General features: G+C 43.6%; 2 non-coding genes across 2 annotated transcripts; both read left to right on the forward strand.

Annotated features, from left to right (window-relative positions):
• Positions 1 to 2956: 2956 nt before the first annotated feature.
• Trnas-cga lies at positions 2957 to 3031 on the forward strand. The gene has a single exon. It is a non-coding gene; the product is annotated as a tRNA-Ser (tRNA).
• A 226-nt stretch (positions 3032 to 3257) lies between these two features.
• On the forward strand, positions 3258 to 3332 carry Trnas-cga. Its single transcript has one exon. It is a non-coding gene; the product is annotated as a tRNA-Ser (tRNA).
• Positions 3333 to 14120: the final 10788 nt, after the last annotated feature.

Below are 14120 nucleotides of genomic sequence, written 5' to 3' on the forward strand. Positions count from 1 at the left end.
CTGAAATAGCTCATTGGAGTTTTAATTTAGTATTGTTGCAGAAGCATTGTTACAATTTTCCTCCTTGTCTGAAGATTCAGAGCTTTCTTCAAGTGTAGGTTTGATTGTTGGAAGAGTCCAAGTTGTATCTAACAATTCGTCATCACTACTGAAGATTTCCACTTCAGAGTCATCTAATATGGCTAGAATTTCCTCGTCAGTAAGCCCTAAAACTAATCAAACAAACTGTGAAAATAATGCGTAAATACAATAGTAAAATGACTTATCTATTCCGTAAACTGTTCCGAATCGTAACCACAAACAATTACCGAAAACGATCACATGCCGGTAAAATAGTCCCAATACGCAGAATTGTGCAATGTTACAGTCATTGTAGCTATGAAAGTATTAAAATAATTGTGGCGGACATATTTTTATTTACTTCTGTAGACCTTTCGGAATCTCAAACACATTTTCCCAAATGTCAAAACGCAATAAATAAAGCATAATAAACATTTACCTCTACAGACATGCTTCCGACCCGCCATCTTGAAAATTACCAAAGATTAAGACACAATATCTCGCGTCTGTAACGAGATATCGATATAAATGGAGTTGTATACGAAACAGCGATTCCTGCACACTCGTGTGACTCGGGACTCAACTGCATAGCGGAATAATATGAGGCTGCAACGCAAATAAACCGCACCCACACAATTGTGCGTATCGTGTCTGAAAGGGCTATGTAGATAATCTTTCGACCGATACTGATTTTCCTTCTGTCCTGGGAAGCAAAGGCGCTGGGGTTTCTGGCGGTTGACGTTTTGGGACTACGTGCCGGCGGCCACGTGGCGTATGGCGGATATCGTTGGGGCCCAAACAGACGCCAGCTCTGCCCTCTCCTTCCTGCCTCTTCCCTGCCTCTCTCTCCCTCCCTTTCTCACGCTCTCTCTTACTCCCCCTCTCTCTCAGACCTCCTCCTCCCGGGTCGGCGTCCCGCAGCGAGCGGTCGATAAGCGTGCCTCGTGGTCCCTGCTGTTCCAGCCACGTGCTGGGCCGCACGCTAACTGGGTCACGCGGTTCAGCGGGTGAAGGACGAACCCGTCGTGCACGCCACTCGGTAGCGGGCATCAACAACACGGCCAACTGCTCACGCCAGCGACACGGAAGAATTAAACGGAACTAAGCCAGGAGGGAGTACAACCTTTGCTGTGCGCTGACGGCTTACGTATTTGTCGTTGTCGCTGCGGTCTTCAGTCCGAAGTAGAGATGGGTCGAACTCGTTCATTCCCGTGAACTACTTCAGTCATTTCACTCTTTGCCGTGAAGCGTTTAAATGAAGTAGTTCATTCATGAAGTACGGAAGCCTGGCGAAGTTGCCCAGTTCGCCGCTCAGCTGCGGCTATGCTCGCTTCGCCTCGCTCGTACAATAAAGCTTCGTAATACTTCATATTTCACCAACAGATGGCCGAACTATGCAGTAACGTGCGCGCAACGTTTAACGTCCTTACAGCGTCTGAGTTAACTTAAATAGAGCATGGTCGAAGGGGACAGAGGAGAGAAAAACAGAGAAACCTGTCGCATACAAAGAAGGTATTACATTTAATCGTGCTTGACATTTTCTCATGAAGCGCCCAAAAAAGTCTTTATCTGCCAAATGAAACATAATTTGTTGTATTCGTGGACTGAAAACCAGGGCTGCCAACGAAATGCAGTCCAATTTTATGTTCCTTTTAAAATTTAATCAAAAATAGAATGAGTATGTTTACCGCTGCCACAAAGTCTATATACCTACGTTAAGTAATTATTCAGAAGCTTTCATGTAAATTTTATTTTTATTGAGAATACTAACCCCCCAGATTCAAAACGTAAACTGTCACCTGTACGATTTCAGGTGAAATCCCTCTTTTAGTGTTATTAACAAACCTTTTATTTTCATGTTGGCTGTGCGTGCTCACACAGCCAGCCTCTTTGTTTGTATCTTTAATATTCATTTATCTGCAAGCGCTGCCAACGGTAGGCTACCCGTAGACGCGAAGTTTGACTGCACAAATAGTCACGAGTAATGTTGCCAGCACTGCAGGAAGCAGCTGACGCTACCTTCCCCTCGCCCCTCACCTCATCAACCCCTCCTAAACCTATCGTTTCCCACAAACGCCGCGCGATTCGTCGACAGGTAGTAGAGGGGAGAATGAGTGACGTAGCGCCGATGTAATGGGATGAGGGAGAGGGGAAGAGAGTGAGTGAACTAGAAAAAAGTGTGGAGTGTGTTATCTGTGAAGAATTTGAAGTACCAGTTCATTGAAATTAAGCGGTTAGTTCACACTTCACTGGAGTGAAGCGTTCATTTGAACGTCTCATTCACGAGCTCCCCATCACTAGTCCGAAGACTGGTGTGTTGCTGTATCCACGCTAGAGTCGCCGTCACGAAATTACACACCCCCAAGGTCATACCCGCTCCCTGCGGTACGCCAGTGCTAAGGCTTTCACCGTAATATTTCTCTGACAAAGAAATATGATCAAATATTCGTCAAATTTCTTCGACAAAGGTCTTTGACGTGGCCCTAGAAAGGGGTCATATTTTTCGTCAAATTTCGAGATGTCGGACAACAACTATTTGTTATTATGCGCCACAGTTGCCTGTACCGCAATTGCATTGTGTATGTGTCATACAGAGGGGTCCAAAAAATGTATCCACTGTTTAAAAATCCATAACTGGCAAACTAATTGACGGAGCTGTCTCATCTTTGGTAGCATAATAGTTTGTAGTTCCAGCAATCGCCACACAAGCGTTGCATTGCGTTGTTTTGTTTTGTTGGATGACAGTTGCCGGGCTGTGGCTAAGCCATGTCTCCGCAATATCCTTTATTTCAGGAGTGCTAGTTCTGCAAGATTCGCAGGAGAGCTTCTGTTAAGTCTGGAAGGTAAGTGACGAGGTACTGGCAGAAGTAAAGCTGTGAGGACGGGGCGTGAGTCGTGCTTGGGTAGCTCAGTTGGTAGAGCATTTGCCCGCGAAAGGCAAAGGTCCCGAGTTCGAGTCTCGGTCCGGCACACAGCTTTAATCTGCCAGGAAGTTTCATACCAGCGGACACTCCGCTGCAGAGTGAAAATCTCATTCTGGGAACATCCCCCAGGCTGTGGCTAAGCCATGTCTCTGCAATATCCTTTCTTTCAGGGGTGCTAGTTCTGCAAGATTCGCAGGAGAGCTTCTGTTAAGTCTGGAAGGTAAGTGACGAGGTACTGGCAAAAGTAAAGCTGTGAGGACGGGGCGTGAGTCGTGCTTGGGTAGCTCAGTTGGTAGAGCATTTGCCCGCGAAAGGCAAAGGTCCCGAGTTCGAGTCTCGGTCCGGCACACAGCTTTAATCTGCCAGGAAGTTTCATACCAGCGGACACTCCGCTGCAGAGTGAAAATCTCATTCTGGGAACATCCCCCAGGCTGTGGCTAAGCCATGTCTCTGCAATATCCTTTCTTTCAGGGGTGCTAGTTCTGCAAGGTTCGCAGGAGAGCTTCTGTTAAGTTTGGAAGGTAGGAGACGAGGTACTGGCAGAAGTAAAGCTGTGAGGACGGGGCGTGAGTCGTGCTTGGGTAGCTCAGTTGGTAGAGCACTTGCCCTCGAAAGGCAAAGTTCCCGAGTTCGCGTCTCGGTCGGGCACACAGTTTTAATCTGCCAGGAAGTTTCAGTCGCCAGATAGTCAGTGTTTTGTTCTTAGTTGCACCTACTTACTCGAGTAAACATGGCTGGAGCAAAGCTTACATTCGATGAAAGGAAGTCAGTTTTGAAGTGGTATTTTAAGTACGAAAACATTAATGAGGTTCAACGGCAATGGCGAAATAAGTATAAAACAGAGCCACCGACACGTTTATCGATTCGTCGCATTCGAGACAAATTTGAAGCCGAAGGCTGTGTTAAAGATGTACACAAACAACGATCTGAACGACCTGTAGCAGTAACAAGTCCAGCTAACTCCCGTCGTGTGTTACAACAATTCACTCGCTCACCACAGAAGTCTGTGAGACAGTGTGCCCGTGAAACTGGAGTGAGTCGCTCAAGTCTTTGGCGAATTTTGAAGACTGCTAAGTGGAAGTGCTATATCCCACGATTGCTACACGCAATGAACGAGGACGACCCAGATCGTAGAATGGAGTACTGCGAGTGGTTTATTGGCATGGTGCGCAACGATGAAGAGTTTGCAGAGATGATTGTGTGGTCTGACGAGGCACAGTTCAAACTCAATAGTACAGTAAATCGCCACAATTGCATCTACTGGGCCGCCGAAAATCCGAACGTCCATGTAGACAAAGCCGTGAATTTACCAGGAGTAAACGTGTGGTTTGGGTTGTCTTACCGGGGCTTGATTGGGCCATTCTTCTTTGATGGCACAGTTACCGGTGAGGTGTACCTTCAGAAGCTTCAGACATCCATTTTACCTGCCATCCCAGACATGTATGGAGACGGAAGAGTTTACTTTCAACAAGATGGTGCCCAGCCCACTACCAAAATCGTGTTAGGGCGTATCTCGACGAAAGTCTACCAGGAAGATGGATAGGTCGTAGTGGTGCTGTGGAGTATCCAGCACGTTCCCCAGACCTAACTCCTCTGGACTTCTACCTGTGGGGAACACTAAAGGATGTCGTTTATCGACAAAAGCCACCCACATTGGATGAACTTCAAGAATCCATCGTATATTCATGTGCAAATATCCAACTGAACACGTTGCAGTCAGTAGTTCGTGCTGCAGCTCGGCGGCACCGTTTGTATGTGGATGTTAATGGTGACCATTTCGAACACCTACAGTGATATCTTTACGTTGGACTTTAAGTTACACTTTCACCAAAAATGAGATAACTCCGTCAATTAGTTTGCAAGTTATAGACTTTCAAACAGTGGATACATTTTTTTTTGGGTCCCTCTGTAGTGGAAGTGAAAGGTTCAGGGACAGTATACAATCACTGGTGATAGTGAACCTTCGCTGGCCCATGTAGTGAAAGTGGACTGCTGATTCCAGTTCTGTCAAACAATACACACTGACTAGAGATAGTGCTCTGTCACTAGGGAATGTATACCTTCACTGCCAAGAGGTAAGGAATGTTAACCGTGCCTGTAACGGCAAAACAGTCGTACTTCGAAAGTTGCATTTATCACCTGTAGTTTGAAAATATAGTCATATTATGTAAAATTCATTTATTGCAGCAAGGATGTGTACCATGGCACTTTGAGTTGCATAGTAGGTATTAAAATCCACGGAGAAAAAATAAAAACTTTGAGGTTCACCCATGACACTGTAATTCTGTCAGAGACAGCAAAGGACTTGGAAGAGCAGTTGAACGGAATGGACAGTGTCTTGAAAGGAGGATATAAGATGAACATCAACAAAAGCAAAACGAGGATAATGGAATGTAGTCGAATTAAATCGGGTGATGCTACCGGAATTAGATTAGGAAATGAGACACTTAAAGTAGTAAAGGAGGTTTGCTATTTGGGGAGCAAAATAACTGATGATGGACGAAGTAGAGAGGACATAAAATGTAGACTGGTAATGGCAAGGAAAGCGTTTCTGAAGAAGAAAAATTTGTTAACATCGAGTATAGATTTAAGTGTCAGGAAGTCGTTTCTGAAAGTATTTGTATGGAGTGCAGCCATATATGGAAGTGAAACATGGACGATAAATAGTTTAGACAAGAAGAGAATAGAATCTTTCGAAATGTGGTGCTACAGAAGAATGCTGAAGATTAGATGGGTAGATCACATAACTAATGAGGAGGTATTGAATAGAATTGGGGAAAAGAGGAGTTTGTGGCACAACTTGACAAGAAGAAGGGTCTGGTTGGTAGGACATGTTCTGAGGTATCAAGGGATCACAAATTTAGCACTGCAGGGCAGTGTGGAGGGTAAAAATCGTAGAGGGAGACGAAGAAATGAATACACTAAGCAGATTCAGAAGGATGTAGGTTGCAGTAGGTACTGGGAGATGAAGAAGCTTGCACAGGATAGAGTAGCATGGAGAGCTGCATCAAACCAGTCTCAGGACTGAAGACCACAACAACACACTTTTGTTTTTGCTAAACCATCTCAGACCCTGACATTTTTGCTGGCAGTTACATTTGAAGAATCTCCGGCCACTTCAAATGGTTCAAATGGCTCTGAGAACTATGGGACTTAACATCTGAGGTCATCAGTCCCCTAGACTTAGAACTACTTAAAGCTAACTAACCTAAGGACATCACACACATCCATGCCCGAGGCAGGGTTCGAACCTCCGACCTTAGCAGTCGCACGGTTCCGGACTGAAGCGCCTAGAACCGCTCGGCCACAGCGGCCGGCTCCATGGCCGCTTTTCAGCGACTGAGACGTCGTAACTGTCATCAGGGCAACAGTTTTCTCTGCTGGAACTTCCTCCCCTGAGATTACTGTTCAAAGAAATGTGTGTGAAATCTTATGAGACTTAACTGCTAAGATCTTCAGTCCCTAAGCTTACACAATACTTAACCTAAATTATCCTAAGGACAAACACACACACCCATGCCCGAGGGAGGACTCGAACCTCCGCCGGAACCAGCCGCACAGTCCATGACTGCAGCGCCCTAGACTGCTCGGCTAATCCCGGGCGGCCTTGAGATTATTCTTAGAGGGCAAGTACTGAAATGGGACCTGAAACAAAATGTTGCAGTTGTATCCTCAGTGGCATGTCGTATCGTCCCGTCCACAGTTATTTAAAAACATACACTTTATTACCGCGCGTATAGTTGGCTCAGCACACCATCTCTCGTCCCGATTCGGTAGAAGCCGTCGGCCGTTGTCTCGAGGACGACACCCGAGGTCGACCTAGCATCTCCTCTTCCTCTATCGAAGTCGGGAACTGGAACTCTCACAGTTCAGCCCTGAACACTGCCGCATTTTTGGGCGTTTTCTTCTGAGCACTTGTATGCTTCACTTCTGTGTTATTTAATAGCACGAGTTGTCTCGTCTAAATCTGTCAGGCAGTATACTGTCAGGAATACTTTCTTTCGCTCTGCTCTCAACCTCTGTTCCTGTTGGTCGCCGGCCGGGGTGGCCGAGCGGTTCTAGGTGCTTTAGTCTGGAACCACGCGACCGCTACGATCGCAGGTTCGAATCCTGCCTCGGGCATGGATGTGTGTGATGTCCTTAGGTTAGTTAGGTTTAAGTAGTTCTAAGTTCTAGAGGACTGATGACCTCAGATGTTAACTACCATAGTGCTCAGAGCCATTTGAACCATTTTGAACCTGTTGGTATGTTATTCTCTTGCAATGGAGATTATCCCGCGACGTTTCAGTTCCTGTCTCACTGCTAACACTCACTTGATTAATTATATTTCCAAGGTCATCCTCTGTGTGAACGTTCGTCAATGCTTCAGGAAATATGCGCCTATCACGTGGAATGTACGTGCAAAATTATATCACTGTACACTGTACGACAATAGTTCGAGAGATATGGCACTTCGATTCTATAAAGAATCGGGGAGAGGGCGTTTACTAATGTCTCACTAACATGAGTCAAACCTAGTAATTGTAAACTCAACGTTTCAGACACATCGAAAGGTTAATATCGAAACATCTGTTTACTTTAGCAAAATGATTTCAGATTATTTCACTCTTTTGTTTATTTATCTTGGTGCCCATCTAGTTGTTGTCTTCACACCCCCTACATACAAAAACTAACCAACTTACTCTATGACGATATTTAATTCATACCATTTTCTTTCTAATGAGTCCTTTTTACATTGTTTTAGTCTTATTATAAATTATTTTCAGGCCTACTTATACCTGCATATTTTTCAATTCGTTAGTCTGCCCGAAAGGCAAATTGTACAGTGTCATCAGCAAATCACAGGTGGTTCACGGGTTTTCTTTCTTTGTTTTCCCAACTGAGCAACACGAAAACTTTCTCATGATTTTCCACTGTCCTCCTCATGTCTAATGGAAGTTGTACTCTTCATAACTCGGATGGCTTTATGCATCTCACCTGGAAATCCTTCCAGAATGTTATTTTTTGTCAATGTGAGCTGTTTGTATTTCTTATTCATCTCATTAAAAGCTGTCTTAGAATGCATGGACACATTTTCGCTCTATTATTAGTGACTGTGCCATTTGTCATTTTAACTGACAAAGTCTAAAGTCTTTCCATCATGAGTTTCTGTCTGATTTTCTTCATATCTTCTTGTTTTCAGTTGTTCCCTTTTTATTCTATCATCTCATCTCTTCTCGAAGTATTTTAAAATGGTTTTGGTTAGCCGGCCGTTGTGGCCGAGAGGTTAGTTTTAAATAGTTCTAAGTGTAGGGGACTGATGACCTCAGACATTAAGTTCCATAGTGCTCAGAGCCATTTGAACCATTTTTGGTTTTGGTTACTGCAGCTAATTCTAACATCTGCATGTCACAGTCTACTATAAATAACTTGTCGAAGACAAACCATGATTAGGAGGGCAGGCAAACATCGGTTCGTACAAAGATCTTTTAATTCCAAAATGTACTGAGCTGTTCTTCATTAGCTGCACAAATCTTAATGCACGGCTTCACTCCGCGGTGTTGTGCTCCTGCATCCACGTAGTTAGCATATTTTCTACGTCTTGATTTGCTCGCTCTACGCTGCCTTGGCTCTGAGCGTGTCTAGGTTTACCGTGGACAGGCTTAAAACTGGGTCATAGTTCAGTTAAGCTGCTCATTATTTTGTCAACGAACTCTCTTCCATTGGAAGACCGCAATACTGAGGGATCGCCTAACAACGTAAAAATGTCAACAATGTTATCGCATACCTCTTCAACTGTTTTGGAATTCAGTGGCCTGAGAACAACGAGTTTAGCGATGCGGTCCTGATAAGCCATTCCGAATTTGTAATCTCCATATGGCTGCTATTGGAAGTCGATGAGGTGAACTTTACATCTCGAATTTAGCTCCTTGAACAGCACTGCCTTCACTACTGTTCCTTTTTTCGGACTTCTGACCTTTTTGCTTTTGTGAACAAGGCTCACACAAACTAAGATAAATTTGGTCATCTCTGTACGTTATGTTACAGAACTTTGACTTCAAGCACTTCATCATTCGGTCACGTCCACCGTGGCCAGTCATCACATGAGCATCATGCAGAATATCATACAGTTCTTCATCATAAACGTAGTATTTAATCTTACCATCTTCAGTTACATGTTATATTAATTTGGTTGCTCCGTCGACTTTCACGACCTCGTATCTCTTCAAAAGCTTGTAGTCGTGGCCGTGCCTCTTTCGTCCAGATTTTAGTGATTAAGCGTTGCTGATAAGTGGCTCGTACTTTTCTCTGTCCATGAAGACAGAATTATAACTGAGATTTCCCCGTTCCACTGTAACAGGAGGCCTAAGGATAACGATAGGACACAGCGGTGGAAGAACACGGTTTCCCTACCCTTCATCAAAAACGTAACGGATCAAACCGGCAAGATTTTAAGGAAACATAACGTTCGGCCGATTTTCAGACTAACTAAGAAAATAGGCCAGGCACTTCGTTCCGTTAAGGATAAACGTCCCCCTCTGTCTGCAAGTGGTGTGTACGTTACTTTATGAAGGTCAAAACGCCTCAGGAGACTAAAGAGAAGCTTGATAAACATTACGGTGACTCTGCACCTTCGATTAGAACAGTTTATGTTTCAAAATTTACGGAGTGGCCATGTGGGCACAAGTGATGCTGAACGTTCTGGACGCCCTGTGGACGTTACGACTCCCGAAATCATTTATAAAATCCGTGATATGATGATGGATGACAGAAGAGTTCAAATGCGTGAGATTGCTAATGCTGTGAGCATCTCGAATGAACAGGTACATAATATTTTGCATAAACGTTTGGACATGAGAAAGCTATCCGCAAGATGGGTTCCGCGATTGCTCACGCTTGACCAAAAACGGAATCGTGTGACGTGTTGCAAGGATGGTTCGCAGCTGTTCAGGAAGAATCCTCAGGACTTTAAACATCGTTTCGTCACTGTGGATGAAACATGGATATATTGCTATACTCCTGAGACCAAACAACAATTTAAACAATGGATTACTAAGGAACAATCTACACGAAAAAAGGCGAAGATCTTTCCTTCGGCCGGAAAGGTTATGGCGACTATCTTTTGGAATTCGCAAGGGATAATCCTCATCGACTATATGGAAATGGGTAAAACTATTACAGGTGCATATTATTCGTCGTTATTCGACCATTCGAAAACCTAGCTGCAAGAAAAACGCCGGCAATTGGACCACAAAATAGTCCTTTTCCATCACGACAATGCACCAGCACACACCTCAGCAGCTGTGGTCGCAAAATTATTGGAAATAGGACTCCAACTCGTTTCATATCCCCCCCCTATTCTCCAGACATAGCTCCCTCGGACTACTATTTGTTCCCCAATGTGAAGAAATGGCTTGGTGGGACGAAGACTTTATTGAAACGAGGAGTTGATTGCAGCAACTAATAGCTGTTTTGGAGACTTGGACAATTCCTATTATTCGGAAGGGATCAACAAATTAGAACAGCGTTGGACGAAGTGTGTAACTCTAAAAGGAGACGATGTCGAAAAATAAAAAAGGTTTACCCCAAACACGTAAGCAGTTTTTATTTTTGCACGGACTTTTCAAACGCCCCTCGTAAGTTATTCAAAATGGTGGCTGCCGGTAAAAAATTCAAGTTCAAACGGAGCGTCTTCTTCTTCTCTTCCTGAGGCTCGCACGAACACAGAGCGGCTGAGGCTGCGCCAGGTCAGGAAACGTCTGGGGCAAAAAGGAAGCGGCCAGGCCTATGGCCCAGCAGGCGACAGCTAGCCACTTTACCACCCAGCAAGTTCGTACCGGAACTGCATTTTTCCAGCTGTAAACACACTGGCCCGAGGTGCCGACCAGCTAACAAAAGCCGTAAGCGTCGCCGCTCCAGCCCCACTCTGGAACGTCTTCTTGGAAGGTCCTCTAGGCTCCGTCCCGCCTGTGACAGACTATTACCCAGTGACGGTAAAACTTAACGGTTTCTGACTTCGGGCACATTCTAATAACGATGTTCGGATTCTATCGCCGTTTCGTTCATTTGGCGATCGCAAGTGTGTCGTGATACTACGGGGGGCAGCAGCAGCGAAAGCGGTTAGTGTTCACCAAAGTCTGCCAACCCCCGCCCCCCCCCCCCCACCCCTTTTGTTGCCGAAACCTAGTTCCATCGTTCAGGATACTCACTCCGAAGTGTTCTCAGTACAACTTATGTAGCTATAGGGGAATGCTATCTCCACGTCATTCTGTGAAACTGCCCTCGGTGAAGAGTACGTTGTTCTGTGCTAATTTCAAAATATATCTCTTTTTTGCTGATTTCTAAATCTATTATTTATTCTTCATTCGTACGGAGATATTATCCGTAGTTGATTTACAATTCCTAAGGGAATTTTTGTTGCCTCGTTACAGCTACAAGAGAATCCATTTTTTTTTTCTCGTCAGAAGCCTTTCGCTTTATTGAAGTAAAGCATCATCAGTGGTCTGTCATTAAAGATATTTACATTTTGGCTTGTTTTTAAGATCTAAAAACAATTCGTTTATCATTCGTTGATTTTGACTTACGGTAATTTCTGTTTGGATTTTCTTATCAGAACCGACAGGAAACCAACACCGACAACGATAGTTCAGGTATGCATGTCGACGTCGGACGCTGAAAATGAAGAGATAGAGAAAGTATATGAAGATATTGAAAGGGTAATAAAGTACGTAAAGAGAGGTGAAATTCTGATAGTCATGGAGCACTAGAATGCAGTTGTAGAGGTGGGTATAGAAGAAAAGATTACGAGAGAATATTGGCTTGGGGCAAGTAATGACAGAGGAGAAAGATTAACTGAGCTCTGCAATAAATTTCAGCTAGTAATAGCGAATACTCTCTTCAAGAATCACAAGAGCAGGTGGTTTATTTGGAAAAGTCAGGGTGATATGGGAAGATTTCAGTTAGATTACATCATGGTCAGACAGAGATTCCGAAATCAGTTACTCGATTGTAAGGTGTACCCAGGAGCAGACATAGACTCAGATCATAATATAGTAGTGATGAAGAGTAGGCTGAAGTTTAAGAGATTAGTGAGGAAGAATCAATACGCAAAGAAGTGGGATACGGAAGTACTAAGGAATGACGAGATACGTTTGAAGTTCTCTAAGGCTGTAGATACAGGAATAAGGAGTATCTCAGTAGGCACTGTAGTTGAAGAGGAATGGACATCTCTAAAAACGGCAATCACAGATGTTAGAAACAAAACAGTCGGTACAAAAAATGTAACCGCGAGGAAATCTTGGGCAAAAGAAAAGAAGGAGAGACAAGAATGTTCAGGGAAATTCAAGAATACAGAAATATAAGCCGCTGAGGAATGCAATAAATAGGAAGTGCAAGGAAGCTAAGACGAAATGGGTGCATGAAAAATGTGAAGAAATCTAAAAAGAAATGGTCGTCGGAAGCACAGGCTCAGCATAAAGGGAAGTCAAAACAACTTTCGGTGACATTAAAAACAAAGGTGGTAGCATAAACAGTGCAACGGGAATTCCATTGTTAAATGCAGAGGAGTGGGCAGATAGGTGGAAAGATTATATTGAAAGTCCCTATGAGGGGGAAGATTTGTCTGATGTGATAGAAGAAGAAACAGGAGACAATTTTGAAGAGAGAGAGGATCCAGTATTAGAATCAGAATTTGAGAGAGCCTTGGAGGACTTAATATCAAATAAGGCAAAAGTGATAGATATAATTCAATCAGAATTTTTAAAATAATTGGGGGAAGTGGCAACAAAACTACTCAAGTTGACGCGTAGAATGTATGAGACTGGAGACATACCGTATGACTGTCGGAAAAATAGCTTCTACACTATTCCGAAGACTGCAAGAGCTGAAAAGTGCGAGAATTATCGCACAATCAGCTTAACAGCACCACATTCATCCAAACTGCTGACAAAGATAATATACAGAAGAATGGAAAAGAAAATAGAGAATGTGTTAGATGACGAAAGGTAAAGCATCAGAGAGGAAATGCTGACGTTGCGGTTGATAATGGAAACAAGGCTAAGGAAAAATAAACACACGTTCATAGGATTTGTGGACCTGGAAAAAGCGTTCGACAATGTAAAATGGTGCAAGATGTTCGAAATTCTAAGAAAAATAGGGGTAAGCTACAGGGAGAGGCGGGTAATATATAATATGTACCAAAGCCAAGAGGGAATAATAAGAGTGGAATACCAAGAACGAAGTATTCGGATTAAAAAGGGTGTAAGACAGGGATGTAGTCTTTCGGCCCTACTATTCAATCTTTACATCGAAGAAGCAATGATGGAAATTAAAGAAAGGTTCAGGAGTGGAATTAAAATTCAAGGTGAAAGGATATCAATGATACGATTCGCCCTTGACATTGCTATCCTGAGTGAAAGTGAAGAAGAATTACATGATCTGCTGAATGGTATGAACAGTTAAGTGAGTACAGAATGTGGACTGAGGGTAAATCGAAGAAAGACGAAAGTAATGAGAAGCAGCAGAAAAGAGAAGAAAGAGAAAATTAACATCAGGATTGATGGTCACGAAGTAGCTGAAGTTAAGGAATTCTGCTACCTAGGCAGTAAAACAACCAATGACAGATGGAGCAAGGAGGACATAAATAGCAGACTAGCACTGCCAAACAGGGCTTTCCTGGTCAAGAGAAGTCTGCTACCGTCAAACATAGGCCTTAATTTGAGGAAGAAATTTCTGAGATTGTATGTCTGAGTTCAGCATTATATCGTAGTGAAACATGGACTCTGGGAAAATCGAAACAGAAGAGAATCGAAGCATTTGACATGTGGTGCTACAGACGAATGTTGAAAATTAGGTGGACTGATTAGGTAAGGAATGAGGGCGTTCCGAGCAGAATCAGAAAGGAAAGGGGTACATGGAAAACACTGACAAGGAGAAAGGACAGGGTGATAGGACGTCTGTTAAGACATCAGGGAATGACTTACATGGAACTAGAGGCAGCTGTAGAGGGCAAAATATGTAGTGAAGACAGAGATTAGAATACATCCAGCAAATAATTGAGGACGTATGTTGCAAGTGCTACTCTGAGATGAAAAGGTTGGTACAGGAGATGATTTCGCGGTGGGCAGCATCAAACCAGTCATAAGACTGATGACACAA

Source organism: Schistocerca piceifrons, chromosome 9 (assembly GCF_021461385.2).
Source record: "Schistocerca piceifrons isolate TAMUIC-IGC-003096 chromosome 9, iqSchPice1.1, whole genome shotgun sequence".
Classification (NCBI taxonomy): Eukaryota; Metazoa; Arthropoda; class Insecta; order Orthoptera; family Acrididae; genus Schistocerca; species Schistocerca piceifrons.